Source organism: Hemiscyllium ocellatum, chromosome 5 (assembly GCF_020745735.1).
Source record: "Hemiscyllium ocellatum isolate sHemOce1 chromosome 5, sHemOce1.pat.X.cur, whole genome shotgun sequence".
Lineage (NCBI taxonomy): Eukaryota > Metazoa > Chordata > Chondrichthyes > Orectolobiformes > Hemiscylliidae > Hemiscyllium > Hemiscyllium ocellatum.
Window position 1 is genome coordinate 553,332 of NC_083405.1, and position 18,666 is coordinate 571,997.

Consider the following 18,666-nt stretch of genomic DNA (forward strand, 5'->3'; position numbering starts at 1 on the left):
AACTGCCTCCTGAAAGGTCAAGAGCAGCTCGGGGTGGGCATGCGATGCTAGCCTGCCAGACAGCAACATCCATGAGTGAATTACATTGCAGGGAGCAGTGTCCTGGCCAACCATGTCAGTAGGCTCATGGACAGGACTTTAAACTGATCGAGAAGATGCTGGGCCAGAGTTCAGGTGAAAAGAGCTTTCCAAATCCAAAGAGAAAATGGCGATGTAGCTGATGACAAACAGAAAGGACCAGGAAAAGAGAGAGTTTAACTGAAACTGTACATCAGTGGATTGGACTGTGACAAGAAATTGTGGAAAGAGTCAATTGTAATGTTTTTTTTGGAACGGACAAAGTCTCTGGAATAAGGTGGATGGACTGTGGCACAGAGATAAATGAGATTTAGTGGTGACAGGGTGAACAAAAGGTGGGACATGAATATTCTATTGTACACCTCCTTGGGGGTTTCAGGGAGTGCAGGATGGGTAACCCTGACAAGTAATGGGGAACAAAGGCATTACAGAGAAAGCATTTGGCCTCAGATAATGAAGATTAATACAGATTCTGGGTAACACGTGACAAAATCTCAAGCAGGAGAACAGTTTTGATGCTGCCTAACAGCATTTAATTGCTCAACACTGTTACACATTCCAGTGAATTCCTGTGTAATGCAAAGGCACTGCGATAATTTTTGGAGACTTCAGTCTTTGTATAATCTGAGACAGTCACATCAGCAAAAGTGATGTTCTCCAAACTCTTCTTTGAATGTTTGTGTCAGTGTTTCTTTAAATAACACATTGTGCAAATGGCCAGGGACGTGACTGTCTCAGATTGACCGTTGAGTGATGATGCTGAGTGAAGGAGGAATGTCCCACCGAGATATCCTCTGGGAAATTGTAGTATTGTGGAATTCAGTGAGATGGTGGGTTTTTAAAGTGACCCTAAAGCACACCCTACAATCACAACCAAAGCCATTGACATGTGTTTGAGAGGAGAACTGACCAAGGTAAACAGGGGAAACAGTGAAGTGTATGGCTGGAAATGGACAGTGGAAAACATTTACAGTTATAGAGATGTACAGCGCAGAAACAGGCCCTTCGGTCCAACTCATCCACACCACTCACATATCCTAACATAATCTCCACACATTTGCCAGTACTTGGCCCAAATCCCTTTCTACCCTTCCTGTTCGTATACACATCCAGATGCCTTTTAAATGCAGCAATTGTACCGGTCTCCACCACTTCCTCTGGCAGGTCATTCCATTTATGCAACACCCTCTACATCAAAACATTGTCCCTTACATTCCTTTTATATCTTGCCCCTTTCACCCTCAAACTAGGCCCTCCAGTTCTGGACTACTCCACCCCAGGGAAAAAGACCATGTCTGTTAATCCTAACTATGCCTCTCATGGTTTTATAAGCCTCCTTATGGATTCCCCCTCAGCCTCAGACATTTCAGGGAAAACAGGCCCAATCTATTTAACCTCTCCCTGTAGCTCAAATCCTCCAATCCTGGCAGCATCTTTGTAAATCTTTTCTGAACCCTTTCAATTTACACAACATCCTTTTGATAGGGAGGATACAACAATTGTACGCAATATTCCAAAAGTGGCTTATCCAATGTCCTTTACAGCCAGACAATGACCTCCTCACTCCTCTACTCAATGCTCTGATCAGTAAACACAAGCATACCAAACACCTTCTTCACTATCCTATCGACCCACAATTCTGCTTTCAAAGAATAATGAACCTGCAATCTCAGGTCTCTTTGTTCAGAAACACTCCTTGGGACTTTAACATTAAGTGTATCAGTCCTGCAAAGCGTTGCTTTTCCAAATTTCAGCACATCCCATTTATCTAAATTAAACTCCATCTGCCACTCTTCAGCCCATTGGCCCAACTGTGGCACGGTGGCACAGTGGTTAGCACTGCTGCCTCACAGCGCCAGGGACCTGGGTTCAATTCCCGCCTCAGGCGACTGACTGTGTGGAGTTTGCACGTTCTCCCGTGTCTGCGTGGGTTTCCTCCGGGTGCTCCGGTTTCCTCCCACAGTCCAAAGATGTGCGGGTCAGGTGAATTGGCCATGCTAAGTTGCCCGTAGTGTTAGGTAAGGGGTATATGTAGGGGAATGGGTGGGTTGCGCATCGGTGGGTCGGTGTGGACTTGTTGGGCCAAAGGGCCTGTTTCCACACTGTAAATAAGTATGATCCAGATCCCATTGTAATATGAAGGAACATATCTTACTGTCCACTATACCTCCAAGTTTGGTGTCATCTGCAAACTTACTAACTATATCTGCTATGTTCACATCATTTATATCATTAATATAAAGTAGTGGACGTCGTACAGATCCTTGCGGCACGCCACTGCTCACAAGCCTCCAGTCTGAAATGCAACCCTCCACAACCACCCTCTGTCTTCTACCTTTAAGCCAGTTTTGTATCCAAATGGCTGGTTTTCCCTGTATTCCATGAGATCTATCCTTGCTAACCAAGCTCCCGTGTGGAAACATTTCGAACACCTTACTGAAGTCCACATTGCTCACATCCACCGCTCTGCCCTCATCAATCCTTTTGTTCCTTCTTCAAAAAACTCAATATCTTGAGACATGATTTCCCACACACAAAGAAATGCTGACGATCCCCAATTAGACAGTGCATTTCTAAACACATGTAACTCCTGTCCCTCATGTATCCGTCCTCCAAAGTGTCCACGACTGATGTCAGGTGAACTAGTCTGTCGTTCCCTGGCTTTTCCTTACCACCCTTCTTAAACAGTGGCACCACATTAGCCAACCTCCAGTCTTCCGCCACCTCACCTGCGACTATCGATGATACAAATATCTCAGCAATCACTTCTCTAGCTTTCCACAGAGTTCTCGGGTACACCTGATGAGGGCATAGGAATTTATCCACCTTTAACCTTTTCAAGACATCCAGCACCTCCTTCACTGTAATATCGACATTTTGCAAGAAGACATCAACTATTTTCCAATGCAGTTTCCCAAACCATCATCCTGTTCTATATCTTCCATGTCCTTCTCTACAGGAAATACTTGTTCAGTATCTCCCCCATCACCTGCAGCTCCATGTACAGACTGTCGTGATCTTTGAGGGGCCCTATTCACGCCCCAGTGAACCTTTTGTCCTTTTTGCATTTGTAAAACCACTCTGGATTCTCCTTAAACCTATTTGCCAAAGCAATCTCATGTCCACTATTTGCCTTCATCATTTCCCTCTATCCCTGCACAACAAAAAAATCACCCCCTCCCTGACTGGCCCATACCCAACACTGCAGTCACCCCCTCTCAGGCCGATCCGTATCCAACACTGCAATCTCCCCCTCCCTGATTGAGCCCTTCATAACACTGCAACCTCCCCACATGCAGACTGATCCCTACACTCCACTGCAATCTCCCCCACCCTGACTGATCCCAAACCAACACTGCAATCTCCCCCACCCTGACTGATCCCTACCCAACACTGCACTCACCCCCTCCCTGTCTGATCCCTACCCAACACTGCAATCTCCACTCCCTGACTGATACCTACTCAATCTGCGATCACCCCATCCCTAACTGATCCCTCCACAACAATGCAATCTCCCCTCTGACTAATTCCTACCCAACACTGCAATCTCCCCCTCCCTGACTGTTCCCTACATAACACTACAATCCCCCCTCCCTGACTGATCCCTACTCAACACTGCGCTCACCCCATCCCTGACTGATCACTACCCAACACTGCAATCTCCTCCCTGACTGATCCCTACATAACACTGAAATCTCCCCCTTCCTGAGCGATCCCTCCAAACACTGCGCTAACCCTCTTCCTGACTGATCCCTACCCAACACTGCAATCTCCCTCTCCCTGAACTGTTCCCTACCCAACACTGCAATCTCCCCCTCCCTGAGCGATCCCTCAAAACACTGCGCTAATCCCCTCCCTGAGTGATCCCTACCCAACACTGCAGTTTCACCATCCCTGACTGTTCCTTACCCAACTCTGCACTCACACCCTCCCTGACTGATCCCTACCCCACACTGCAATCTCCTCCTCCCTGAACTGTTCCATACCCAACACTGCAATCTCCCCTCCCCGACTGATCCCTTCTCAACACTGCGCTCACCCCCGCCCTGACTGATCCCAACCCAACACTGCAATCTCCCCCTCCCTGACTAATCTCCATCCAACTCTTCAATATGCCTCTCCTTAGCTAGTCCCCCTCCCTGGCTCATGTCTTTCCAACACTCCCCTCCCTGACTGATCCCCACCCAACAAAGCAATCTCCCCCTCCCTGACCCATCTCTCCCAGATCAGGTCAGTGAGATGAAATATTAATATTCAAGCCTGTCCTTTGTGTATTTGACTGTGACAACATTGAGAGAACTCTATGTGCTGTCAATCTCCAGAGGGTTAGATGGAGACACTTCGAGGAAGCTTTCCTCCAGATCTAAGTCCTTTCTCAAACTAATCTGGGATATTTACTTGAGAACCGTTTCAGTGAAATTCACTTTGAATCCTTTCTGTGCCTTGCTTCAGTTAACTGGGCACACTGATAACCTGGGCGGTCCTGTTCCTGGGAATTTTAATGGGAGTCAGATTAAATGGAGATTTCTGGGTCCCATTCCTTCACATAGAAGAGATGAAGTCTCACAAGTGAACATTGAGATGTTGATGGTGTTGTCCAGTTACCTCTAAAAACAAGGTAAACAACTCAACCAGAATGTTCAGAGGGAGGTGGCAGTGAGGGGAGCACTTTCGAACCAGTGGCCATAGTTCTATTAATATTGTAATCATTGTGGAATAAGACAAAATGTTCCATAGGTACTAGTTCGACACTGGGGCAAAGCACATTCTGACGGAATTAGACAGCAGTTGCAGGGGTTGGTTTGAGAGGTTTGTTTGCAGGTAAAGGGACCTCTGGCAAGTGGAAGTTCTTTAACTGTGGGATAGCTACAGTTGAAGATCTGTCTGTTCCTGTGAGTGTGAACAGCAAGGTTGGCAGGAATAAGGAACCCTGGATGACAAGAGACATTGAGGCTTTAAACAGAAAAAAGCAGGCATGGCTCAGGTGCAGGCAGCTGGGGTCAAGGGAATCCCTGGGGATACAAGAGTTTACTGAAGAAGGGAATCAGGAGGGCAGATGACCTTGGCAGAGAAGATTTGGGTGAATCCAAAGAGATTCTTGAAGTATATTATAGGAAAAAGAATAACTAGAGAGAGAATAGGACTCTTCAAGGACCAAAGTGGACATGTGTGTGCAGAATTGCAGGAGTTATTTCTCCTCTGTGTTGACCATGGAGAAGGACACGAAGGCTTGGAAATTTGGGGAAGTTAGTGATGATCTCTTGGGGACAGTCCATATCACAAGAGAGGAAGTGTTGAATGCATTAGAATGTATGAACGTGGATAAATCTCCTGGTCCTGACCAAGTATATCCAACAGCACTGCAAGAGGTGAGAGAAGAAATTGTGAGGTCCCTGGCTGACCTTTTTGCATCACCGTAACCCAGGGGTGAGGTTCTGGAAGACTGGATGGCAGCAAATATTGTGCCCTTATTCGAAAAGGGCCTGTAAAGAAAAACCTAGAAACTACAAATAAGTAAGCCGAACATCCATGGTAAGTTAGTTACTTGAGAAGATTCTGAGATATTAGCTATATATGCATTTGGAAATACATCATTTGGTTGGGAGTAGTTAGCATAGCCTTGTGTGCGGGAGACCATGCCTCACAAATTTGTTAGCATTCTTTGATGAAGTCATCAGGAAGGTTGACAAGGGCAGGCCAGTACATGTAGACTCTACAGCTTTCAGTAAGGCCTTTGATAAGGTTCCACATGGCACCTTACTCTGGAAAGATAGATCGCATGGAATCCTGGGTAGGGTTGACAAACTGGATACACAATTGGCTTGATGGTAGGAAGCAGAGGGTAACAGTCTGATTGAAAGCCTGTGACTACTGGTGTGCATCAGCAGTCATAGAATTATAGAATCCCTACAATGAGGAAATAGGCCCTTCAGCCCAACAAGTCATCTGGCCCTCTGAAGATTATTCCACCCAATCCAATTCCCCTACCCTATTACTCTACATTTACCCCTGACTAATGCAACTTACTTACTCATCCATGAACACTATAGGCAATTGAGCATGGCCAATTTTTCTGACCTGCACATCTTTGGATTGTGGGAGGAAACCGAAGTACACAGAGGAAACCCACACAGAATGGGAAGAACATACAAACTCAGTTGGGGTGGCTTAGTGGTTGGCACTGCTGCCTCACAGCGCCAGGGACCCGGGTTCAACCCGAGCCTCAGGTGACTGTCTGTGTGAAGTTTGCACATTCTCCCTGGTCTGCTTCGGTTTCCTCCCACAATCCAAAACTGTGCAGGTCAGATGAATTGACCAGGCTAAATTGCCCATAGTGCTAGGTGCATTCGTCAAGGGTAAATATTGGGTAGGGAGAATGGCTCTGGGTGGGTTACTTTTCGGCAGGTCGGTGTGGACTTGTTGGGCCAAATGGCTTGCTTCTATACTGTAGGAATTCTAACCCTAACAGGATCTAACCCACACAGGGTCCTGTGAGGTTGGAATTGAACCCAGATCCACTGTGCTGGAAGGCAGCAGTGCTAACCACTGAGCCATTGTGTCACTGAGCTGGTCAGTGCTAGGCCCATTGCTGTTTGTTATCTATATCAATGATTTGGACGAGGATGTTTAAGGCATGATTAGAAAGTTTTCAGATTACACTAAAATAAGTGAGGAAGGTTCTCAGCAATTGCCACAGGGCCTTGATCAGCTGGGGAATTGGGCTGAGAAATGGCAAATGGAGTTTAATACAGACAAGTGCGAGATCTAGCGTTTTGGAAAGACAAATCAAGATAGAGGTTTCATGGTGAATGGTAGGGCCTGAAGGAGTGTAGTGGAACAGAGGGACCTTGGATTCCAGGAGCACGGCTCTCTGAACTCAGGGAGACAGGTCAGTGAAGAAGGCTTTTAGCACACTGGGTCCTTCATCAGTCAGGGCATGGAATATCAAAGTTGGGAAGTTCTGTTGTAGTTGTGCAGGAGGTTGGTGAGGCCGCACTTGGAGTATTGTGTTCAGTTTTACCCACCTTGCTATAGGAAAGATGTTATTAAACTGGAAAGAGTACAGAAGAAATTTACAAGGATGTTGCCAGAACTCAACTAGACCGATATAGAGAGACAAGCTAGGACATTTTATTTCGTGTGTAGGAGACTGAGGGGTATCCTTATAGAGGCATGGATAGGGTGAATGGACTCAGTCTTTATCCCAGGCTTGGGGAATCCAGGGCAAAAGGGCATCAGTTTAAGGTGAAAGGGGAAAGATTAAAAAGGAACCTGAGGGACAATGCTTTTACCCAGACGGTGGTACACATATGGAATGAACTACCAGTGGAAGTGGTCGAGGAGGATACATTTAAGAACATTTAAAAGGCACTTGGACAAAGACATGGAGAGGAACGTATTGGAAGGATATGGGCCAAGTGCAGGGAAACGGGGTTAGTGTGGATGGACCAGTTTGGGCCAAAGAGCCTGTCTCCATGCTGTAGAACTCTATGACTCTATGAATATACCCAGGTGTCCCATAATACAGAAGCGTCCAAAGCAATAGGAACACGAGCCGGTACAAATGCGAAGCAGTCCTGCAGAATTTGGCAGGAAGCCAGCCTGGCCTTGCAGTGAAGGATTCCTGGCACAGGAGATGTGGTGAGAAGTCGATAGAGAACTGGGGAAGGAAGCTGGAAAGCTCACTCCACTGCTGATAGCCTGGGGGACCCCCGGCTGGGATAAGGCAGTTGGGATCCGGTCACCCCAGGGAAAACCTACAGGCTGTGACCGAGCTCGGTCTCTGACACTATGAGCAGGACAGAATGTTGCAGAAAAATCTCACCCACATGGGACTACTCCAGTTCCAATTGGGAAGAGCCCATACCAGTGAAAGGAGGGTCTCTGGGGATGGCGAGGCAGCCTCAGGTTACATTGACAATCTGGAAGGACAGTGTATGAGCTCCAAGCAGCTGCATGGGTCCTGTACACCTGCAACACTGAGCAACACACATCAGGCCCTAGTAGGAGGTGCCAGGAGCAAATACAATCCCTAGGGAACCAGGACTCCTCCCAGAAAGGGATAATGTGTGCCTTTGGGGTTCTAGCTCCCCAGGGAGATAACGACAGGCCCCACACTGACACATCCACACCCACTCACAGATGGGGACTCCCACTGCCTTTCTCCCAGGGCACTGCACTTTTTGCCCCCAGCCCTGAGCCCCCAGCCAAACTCAGATTCCATGAACCCTGTGGTTACCCAGTGTCAAGCAGCTGATGGTCTCACTCCGTACACACCAGCCATTCCAGGCACCCAGCTGGTGGGCAGCACCAAAAAGATCCCGTCTCTGGCCTAGATACATGTTTGGATGAGATTGACTGACAGTCTGTCATACACAGCGTGGACGCTGAGGAGCAAACGAAATGAATCGCCATGTGCCTTAGTCCAGCAGGCCATTCAGCCCTCCCTGAGGGCCAACAGCTAGGGAGGGGCATCCATGATGAGATGAAGGCAGCGATCCTCACTGCTCGAGGGCAGGATAAGGCATATCCTGCAAAGGCGCTACATAACTGCAGAACAACAACCAGGGGATTGCCCCTCCCTTCCCCCCGTCAGTTTCACCCGGAGAATCTGGGTCCAATTTGTCTGGACTTTTGGGGATATGACCTGCATCTCTCTTAGCGATGAGAAACTGGACCCGACTCTTTGTCTCCCATGTCTCAGAAAGGAGGAGAGACACCTGGGATTCGGCCCCTCAGACGCGCCCAGAATGAGGCTTGGGCTCTCTGCTAATTAATTGCTGAATAGGAAATAGACTTTAGGGATTTCCACATTATGTTAAAGGAGCTCAAGGTTCAGAAACGATTGGTAGGGTTTCCCCGAGAACGGGTGCATGGTAGTGGGATACCAAGCACACAGCCTGGACTTGGGGTCAGAGTTCGGACAGCGATATCCCAGGAAGCTCACCAGGGAGAATTCCTCAGAAACAAAATTTTAAACGGGCTGAGACCAGGAGGGAAGGCTCCTTCCCGAGCTTGACCCTCACATACCAGGCTCTCACAATGGATTAGTCATTAAACTCACAGGGAATTCCTTGTTCAGTAACATTTAACACAAACTGACACTAATCATGATGAATGTATCAGGGATACAGTAATCAGAGTGGTGTCCTTCACCATTAATATAATCATGTTCCCAACTGACCAACAGGATCATACTTACATAAATGGGAAGGAACAGGTCATACCATGACATTCCCATAGCCTGTGATCCAAGAATTCGGTTCCTCTCACATCGGCTGTGGTCCTAACCGCACTCACCTTGATATATCTCTGGATACCGGTGGTTAGGATTGCAGGCTGTAACAGATGGGTACGATCATGGTGAATAATGCCTAGACACAACCTCAGGGGCTGGAAGATAGATGGACCTCCCCGGGTGATCACCTTAGTTTCATTCAGTTGCAGCATTTGAATGTTCCTGGCTGGGCCAGTATTGATTTCCTGCCCAGAGTTGCCATTACGACAGATTGGCCATGTTAAATTGCCCATTGTGACAAGGGATATTCGGGCTAGCTGGAATAGCCATAGGAAATGCAGGGTTTCAGGGATATCACTGGGGGAGTGGGTTTGAGTTGGATTCTCTTCAGAGGGTCATTGTGAACTCAATGGGCCGAACGGTCTGATTCTGTTCTGTCAAGACTTTATGATATCACTTATCAGCTATAAGACTTAGGGTGTAGGTTTGCTCACTGATAGGTTTGATATCCAGACGTTTCGTTACCTGGCTAGGTAGCATCATCAGTGGTGACCTCCAAGTGAAGCTATAAGACCATCGGTTTGACCAATGTACACAATGGCTTTTGCACAGACAGCTGGCTACTCTGACAACAAATATAACCAGCTTTTAAAATTAGGTTTGTAATTTATTGCATAAGCTTCTTTTCTTTCCATTCAAGTGGCTGAGTTGGGGGAGATGTCACAACCTCCTGGCTAAAACACAGATAGACAGCCAAGGTTTATTGGCCAAGGAAATCTCCCAAATCGCAAAACCCATACACCAGGCACAGCGCAAACACAGCATCATGTAAAAGGCAACATATATTCTGGACAGACGTATCTACCAAACAAAGGAGGGCTCAGACAGGAAGGCACCGGGTCCTGCTACACAAAGAAACTAACAGTAACAAGCCATCCAAATGATTGGCAATGCTTCAAACTATTAACGGATTCTCCTAATTGGCCAGAAGGATAGAAAGTTCCTGAAAACCATCCAGATATGAACAAAAACAGGGTTTATCTGCAGACAGGTTGCCTGAATCTCTGGAGGCCTTCTGAGGAGACCAGCATGGCAAGAGACAGAGATCATCTGACCATCCAGAGAGAGAGAGGCGAGAGAAAACAGTTTCGCAGACCCAGAAGCAGAACCAGAGAGAGAGAGAGAGAGAGAGAGAGACAGACAGGCTGAAGCAAAACCCAGGGGCATGGGAGAGAGGGAATGTGAAAATCCATTGAGAGAGAGAGTTGGAACCAACTGGAATAACAAGTGTCACCCCTTCAGTCTGTCCATGTTTAAACTCCTCTCTGTCCCCCCTCTCTCCCTGTCCTTCTGTCTGTCTGTCTCTCTCTCTCTCACAAACACTCTTTCTCTCACTCTCTCCCTCTCCCTGTCTCTCTCTGCCCATCTTACTCCCATCCCCCTTCTCCATCCCCACTCTCTTTTTCTCACCCTCCCTTTCGGTTTTTCGCTATTTCAGACCTGAAAGATCTCACCCAATTTTGTACCCCCTCAAAAATACTATGCCCTTCATTTTCACTGTCCTCCCAAATTTATCCCCTTTCCCAAACATCTTCCCTCCCAAATAATTGCCTCACCAAATTAGCACCCCTCAAATGTTTTGCTGACCCCAACATTGCTGTGAGCCCCACTCCCGGGAGCAGAAGGAAATGAGTGGAAAAGTGTGGAGCTGGAAAAGCCCAGCAGGTCAGGCCAGAACCGTCGACTCTCCTGGCTGACCTGCTGGGCTTCCCCAGCTCCACACTCTGTAACTCTGACTCTCCAACATCTGCAGTCCTCACTTTCTCACGCAGGTAATTGAGTCTGGGTTGACTGACTGGCCTGTGGCTGTTTTAATGCACAGCAAGATCCCAGTCTTAAAATTATAGAAGGCTTGTATCACAGATGGAGTCCTTTCTGCACATTTCCCCCCTCCCCCATTAAATGATCTTGGTCCTGTTCAGGATCCTCAGGATTGTCCCCCGAATGGCCTCACTGACTATCCTTTCTGTGGAAACTTCTTCTCCGTGTTGTGGTTCTGTTCGCTGAGCTGGGAATTTGTGTTGCAAACATTTCGTCCCCTGTCTAGGTGACATCCTCAGTGCTTGGGAGCCTCCTATGAAGTGCTTCTGTGATGTTTCCTCTGGCATTTATAGTGATTTGTATCTGCCGCTTCTGGTTGTCAGTTCCAGCTGTCCGCTGCAGTGGCCGGTATATTGGGTCCAGGTCGAGCTGGAACTGACAACCGGAAGCGGTAGAGACAAACCACTACAAATGCCGGAGGAACCAACACAAAAGGGCTACACAGGAGGCTCCCAAGCACTGAGGATGTCACCTAGATAGGGGATGAAATGTCTGCAACACAAATTCCCAGTTCGGCGAACAGAACCACAACAATGCGCACCTGAGCTACAAATCTTCTCACAAACTTTGAACACCTCTTCTCCATCCTGTGTCAGACCTTGCGTCTCATGCTGTCCCTGCCTCAAACTCTCTCTCTCTCACAGCAGCCCCTCCTTTCTCCACCAACCCAAAAACCCCATCAAACAGTCCCTCGTCTCTGGCTGTCCCACTACCCCCTTGTTTCCCAATCTCCCCCTTCCCATGTAGACCCACAGCTACTGGGCTGGAGGACATGGTGCAGAGACTAACACACCTTTTGACTGACTGCTGTCATGCACAGAAAGTTCCCACTCTGCAACCCTTCCCCAGCTACACACACTGTCCTTCTCCCTCCATATGTGTCCTTCTTCCTCTCCCTGTTTCTCACTGCCCATCTCTCTCTCTCCTCAATTTCTCCATCCCCCCTCTCTCCATGTCTCTCTTTCTCTTTTTGTCACCCTTCCCTTTTCTTTTTCTTCATTTCAGATTCAATGAGAAAAGTACTTTTATGTCCCTTACACTCACCCCTTCCCCACAGTCAGGGTAAAACTCGGGAGAGACCAGGAAAAGGTTGATCCCCCCGCATTAACTGTACAGCATCCAGCGACACAGAGACAAACTCTTCCCCATGTCCCTTCCCCAATCACTGGGACAGAGCAGAGGGGTCCAGGGAGAAAGAGGGAGAGAAACTACAAGAGAGAAAGAGAGACGGATGGACAGACAGTGAGAGGGAGGGAGAGAACAAGAGAAAGACGGGCAGGCAGAGTGAAGGAGAGAAAGTGAGAAGAACTGAAAAAAAGCAGGAGAGAGGCAGAGAGAGAAAGGGAGAGAGAGAGAGGGGGGAGAGAGAGAGAGAGAGTAAAGCCCCAGGAAGAGAAATACAATGTCAAACAGACACAAGATGAAAAAGGGAAGGCAAAGACAGGGAGAGAAGGTCAGATAGACAGCAAGAGAGAAAACCCAGAGAGAGATATAGGACAGAGAGAGAGAGAGAGAGAGAGAGGAGTTGCTGCAGCAGCACAGAGCTGAGAGAGTGGAGTGGGGGGTAGGGGGACTGTTGCGATGCAATGAGAATAATTTACAGACAAGAACAGCAAAATCCCACAGAGCTGAGAGAAAGATGCAGAGAGAAATGGGCAAGGTGTTAATTTTGTGGAAGATTGAATGATTAAGCATTCCTGAAAAACATGATGGGGTGACAAAGGAGCAGAGTGTTGTAGGAAGGGAATCTGCCGGGAAATGTCAACAGGGCAGAGATATGAAGGATGTTGTGAGATAGGGATTGAAGGAAAAATGTGGGAGAGACAGCTGGGAACACAGAAATATACATGAGAGCTCTCATGGGAGTGGGAAGCAGTGAGATTGGTGGGATCAGACTGTACAGCTACCCCCTCTAGCATTTTGCGCCTTTGTCTCTCTCAGTGTAGAGCTCGCATCTTGTGGTAAAATTCCCACAGATAGCCTGAATCCCACAATGTGTGTGTTCACTCTCTCTGGTTCCAGTTCCTGTCTGATGATTCCTTATAGCAGAATAATTTGATTCTCTCTCTCTGTACTGTCCGGATTTCAGCTCCCAAATCAAATACTAAATCATTCACAATCCTATTGAATAGCAGAGCCGGCTCGTGGGGCTAAGCGGTCTCCTCCTGTTCCTATTTCGGATGGTCTTATGTTCTTAACGCTACCTCCCAGCTCTTGGCACACCCACTGGAGGTTATGACTCCACAAGGGCCTGATCTGTAGACAGCTGCACTCTTCTGTGAGTCTCGGAGGGAACCAGCCTGATTTGGATTGGAGCTGAGCCTCTCAGTGTGAACTGAAATCTCCTCGCGGTTCCGCTCAGTCTCTCACCGTAAGGTGGAGCAGGCCAGTCCCGGGGAAGCAAACAGCAGACCAGATGTGCTCTGTCCTCCAGCTGTATTTCAGAAGGACACATGGGAGGGGCTTGTTTCCTTCATCAGCTTCCCGTGCTCTCCCTTCTGGGTTAGGGTGGGGGCCGAATGGCCTTGCTCCTGGCTCCTATTGAGGTGCAGGCTGGCTATGATTGGGTTATACAAGGCATGCCCCTGGAGTGAAGTCAATTAGCTTAGTTGGCTGGACAGTTGGTTTATAATGCAGAGTAAAACCAATAGCATGTGTTCAATTCCCACACCAGCTAGAGTTACTGTGAAGGACTCTCCTTCCCAACCTCTCCCCTCAGCTGGGGCAAGGTGACCCTCTGATTAAAACACCACCAGACACCGCTCTCTAATGAGGAGCTGTCCCATGCTCTGGTCAGACTACGGTGACATTACATTGGTTTGTACCTGGAACACTGTGTGCAGGACTAGTCACTGCATTGCCAGAGGGATGTTAGTGTGTGGGGAAGGTTTCCTGGATGAATCCCCACCAGAATGAACAGCACTCTCTTTCCCCCAGTTAAGTCACTCTTGCAGCTTTTGTGTCATTGGAGACACAAGGACCAATTCACCTGAAACAGCAGCTGGATTTTATATTCATGAGCACCCAATAAGATTGGCTAGTTTACATGCGCGCGCGCGCGCACACACACACACACACACTCACTTTCTCAAACACACACAGACACAAAGGACCCCTGCACACATAGGCTCTCTCACACACACACACACACGCTCCCTCAAACACAAAACACAGGCACACTCTCACATACACATACACACAGGCACAACTCTCTCTCACTAACAAAAATGCACAAACAAGCACACACTATATCTCTCACACACATACATGCACAGACATATGCTCCCTCAACTATACACACACGGACACACTCTCTCACACATGCACGCAGACACACTCTCTCTCACACAGACACTCTCTCACACACACACACAAACACTCTCCCTCACGCACACACAGACACACACTCTCTCTCACACAGACACACTCTCATTCTCTCACACACCCACTCACTCTCACGCACACAGACACTCTCTCATACACATACACACTCTCTGTCTCTCACATACTCACAGACACTCTCTCTCTCACACACATACACACAGACACACGATCTCTCAAACACACACATGGACACACACTCTCTCTCTCTCTCTCTCACACACACACACACACAGACACAGGCACACACTCTCTCACACACACAGACACTCTCTCTCACACACACACACATAAACACACAGTTTCACTTTCTCTCACACACATACCAACGCAGACACAAACTCCCTCAAATACACATAGACACACTCTCGCTCACACATACATATGGACACACACACTCTCTCTCACACACAGAGACACTCACTCTCACACACATGCACACAGACACACACTCTCTCACACACAAATACAACTCTCTCTCACACAAGACACACTGTCATACACACACATAGACACACAGACACATACGCACATAGACACACAGACACTCACACACATAGACACACAGACACATTCTCTCACACACAGACACACTCTCTCTCACACACAGACACACACACTCTCACACACACATACACACAGACACACTCCCTCTCACACACATACACACTCTCTCACACACACCCTCACTCACACACATGCGCACAGAGACACACACATCCTCAAACACACACACAGCCACACACTCTCATATGAACATGCACTTTCTCTCTCACGCACATATATACAGACACACAGAGATACACATGCATCCATTCTTTCACACACACAAACACGGACAGTCTGTCTGTCTGTCTCTCTCTCTGTTTCTCTCTCACACACACATACACACACACAGCTGTAAAGGCATGGTTGAGGTTTTGATGGAGAAATGATTTCTCCAAGGACTGAACCCTGATATCGCATGATGACTGCTCGAGGGAGACAGACAGCAGCTACAGATGACTTGTTGGTTCTTCCTGTGCACCACCTCTTACATCGACAGCACTAGTCTGTTTGGGTGCCTGCTTTTCTAAAACGTCTCCAATCAACAAGTAACAATAGATGGATGAAAGTTTTCCCCCAAACCATGTTTCAGGCACATTCTGCTGTTACTTTTCACATTGTTTAAAATGATCTAAATCTTCTGAAATGGGGAGTGGCTTCCATTTCAAATTATGACACCAGGGTGCCTCGGGGACCCTGAGGAAATGATCAGGAAATTGCATCTGTTCCTTTCTATCCTCTGCACTCTGTACCACCAGATAGTTCTCCCGCAGTACCTCAGATAGTTCTCCCTCAATACCTCAGATAGTGCTCCCTCAGTACCTCAGAAAGTGCTCCCTCAGTACCTCAGAAAGTGCTCCCTCAATACCTCAGGTAGTTCTCCCTCAATACCTCAGATAGTTCTCCCTCAGTACCTCAGAAAGTGCTCCCTCAATACCTGAGGTAGTTCTCCCTCAATACCTCAGATAGTGAACCATCAATACTTCAGAAAGTGCTCCCTCAGTACCTCAAATAGTGCTCCCTCAATATCTAAGAAAGCATCACTTTGTTGTGTTTAACCCCCAAAGCCCCTCAGACAGTAGCTCCACAAAACATTCACATCTTCAACACTTCAGGGCTCAGCCCAGCTCCCCCCTCAGACTGCGTTCAAACCCCTTCAGACTGTAAGGATCCACATCCACCCCTGTCCAAGATTGGAGCCCAGGTCCCCAGAACATGACTTGTCTCTGGATTAATTTTAGAATTCCTACAGTGTAGAAGCAAGCCATTCCGTCCATTGGCTCCACACTGTCTGAACAGCATCCCATCCAAACTCACATCCTCTACTCTATCCCTGTAATTCTGCAATTCCCATGGCATCTTTGGGCGGTGGGAGGAAACTGGAGCACCCGGAGAAAATCCACACAGATAGAGAGAGAGAATGTGTAAACTCCACATAGACAGTCACCGGGAGTTAGAATCAAACCACTGAGGCACCGTGCTGTCCTCTCTCCCTGGATGTCATCTCATCTAACCTTTTACAAAGCCATCTCCCATGCGAAACCTTCTCATCTGTCTTCTTGGTCATCCCTTCAAAAGGTCTATCAAGTTGGACACATCATTTCCATAAACAAAGCCAAGCTGACTATCCCTAATCAATTCTTGCTTTTCCAAATGCATGTAAGTTGTCTCTCAGAGTGCCCTCCAACAGCTGACCCACCACTGCCATCAGGCTCACAGCTCCATAGTACAATGGCTGTACCTTGCAGCCTTACTTCAATAATGGCCCATCATTAACCACCCTCCAGTCTTCAGGCACCTCACCCGTTGTCACTGATCGGTCCATCTGACAAGGCCATCTCCATCCTTCTGTAACCTAAGGCTATCCTCTTCAGTTTTTATCACCCAACCAATCTTCATATAATTCATGAACCCAATGATTAACCATACACCATTCAAACCTAAATCTTTTCTATCAACCACATTAGCAAGACCCCAACAGTGAGACATGAACGGACAGAGATTTCTAATTGGGCCGTCACTGTCTGCTTCCTGCCACTCAGCATTCTGCGCCAAATTCCTTGGATCTTGAGTTTTTATGTTCACTATCAGTTTCCAATATTGGTCCTGATAAAAGCCTTACTGACCTCCAAGCAGATGACAGGAAAGCATTGCCCTTATTTACACACCTGGGTCACCTCCTTAAAAAGTGCAATCCTATTGGTCAGACCTGACCCCCCCTTAACAGAACCATTCTGACTGTTCTTCATGAACTCCAGTCGCTTTAAATGCTGATTAATTCTATCTCCCAAAATTGCTTCCAACAGATGTCCCACCCACGATATTAGCCTGACTGATCTGTAGCTGCCTGGTATATTCCATGCTCCTTCTTAAATAACAGTACCACATGGTCAGTCCGACGATACCTCTCCTGTGGCCAGAGGGGATTTGAAAATGTTTGCAAGTATACCTGCTACTTCCTCCATCACCTCATTCGGTAAACTGAGATACATTTCAACTGTCTTTGGAGATTTATTTGGTTGTAAGAAGGCCAGACCGCTCAGAACCATCTCTCTCTCTATATATATATGCTAATTCAATTAATTGTGTCACAGAGCATCTTCAAAATTTCATATCAACCCTGTCCCACTGAGCATTGACAAAATGCATCCATTCACTATAGCCTCTGGGTCCATGCACAAATTCTCACTGTGTTCCACAACCTACTCTTTCTCTCATTATCAATTCACCCTTAATGTCACTGTAGAGTCCTTTCAGATTTTTATTTCCTCTCTTAGCACTCCTCTCTCCCAGGCAATTAGCCTGCGATACGATTTGAAGGAGTGCGGGATGTCATTCTGGATGTGGATGAGGATTGGGAAGCTCAGAAATAAGGAACACACGACTGTGCTGAGTGTGGGGCAGTGGGATTCACTTGGGATGAGCAGACAGAAGCTGAGGAAGAAACCTCAGCCCTGCAGCATGAAAATATCCCTTTGAGCTGGCAGGTCAGTCACGCAAAATGAAAACTTGATCCCTGGAAAAAGAGATGGTACTTCTTCAGGGTCAAAAACCAAACGAAGACGGTCTGTTTGAACACAGTGTCTGGAATCTGGACGCGGGACTCATTGCTGAGCAGGGTCTGTTGGAAGCAGAGGCAGAAATGTACTGAACAATTCCAGATATTCCTCGTCGACCACAAGACATGGGAGCAGAAATTAGGCCAATAAGGCCCATCTGATAGTGTGGCACTCATTCAGTACTGACTCTCTTACAATGCAGGTATCCCCCAGACTGATGCACTGACAGTGCAGCACTCCCTCAGTCATGACCCTCTGACAGTGTGGTACTCCCTCAGTATTGACCCTCTGACAACGCAACGCTCCCTCAGTACTGACCTTCTGACAGTGCAGCACTCCCTCAGTACTGACCCTCTCACAGTGCAGCACTGCCCTCAGATTGACCCTCTGACATTGCAGCAATCCCGCATTACTGACCCCTTGATAGCGCAGCACTCCCTCAGTAGTGATCCTCTGACAGTGCAGCACTCCATCAGTAATGAC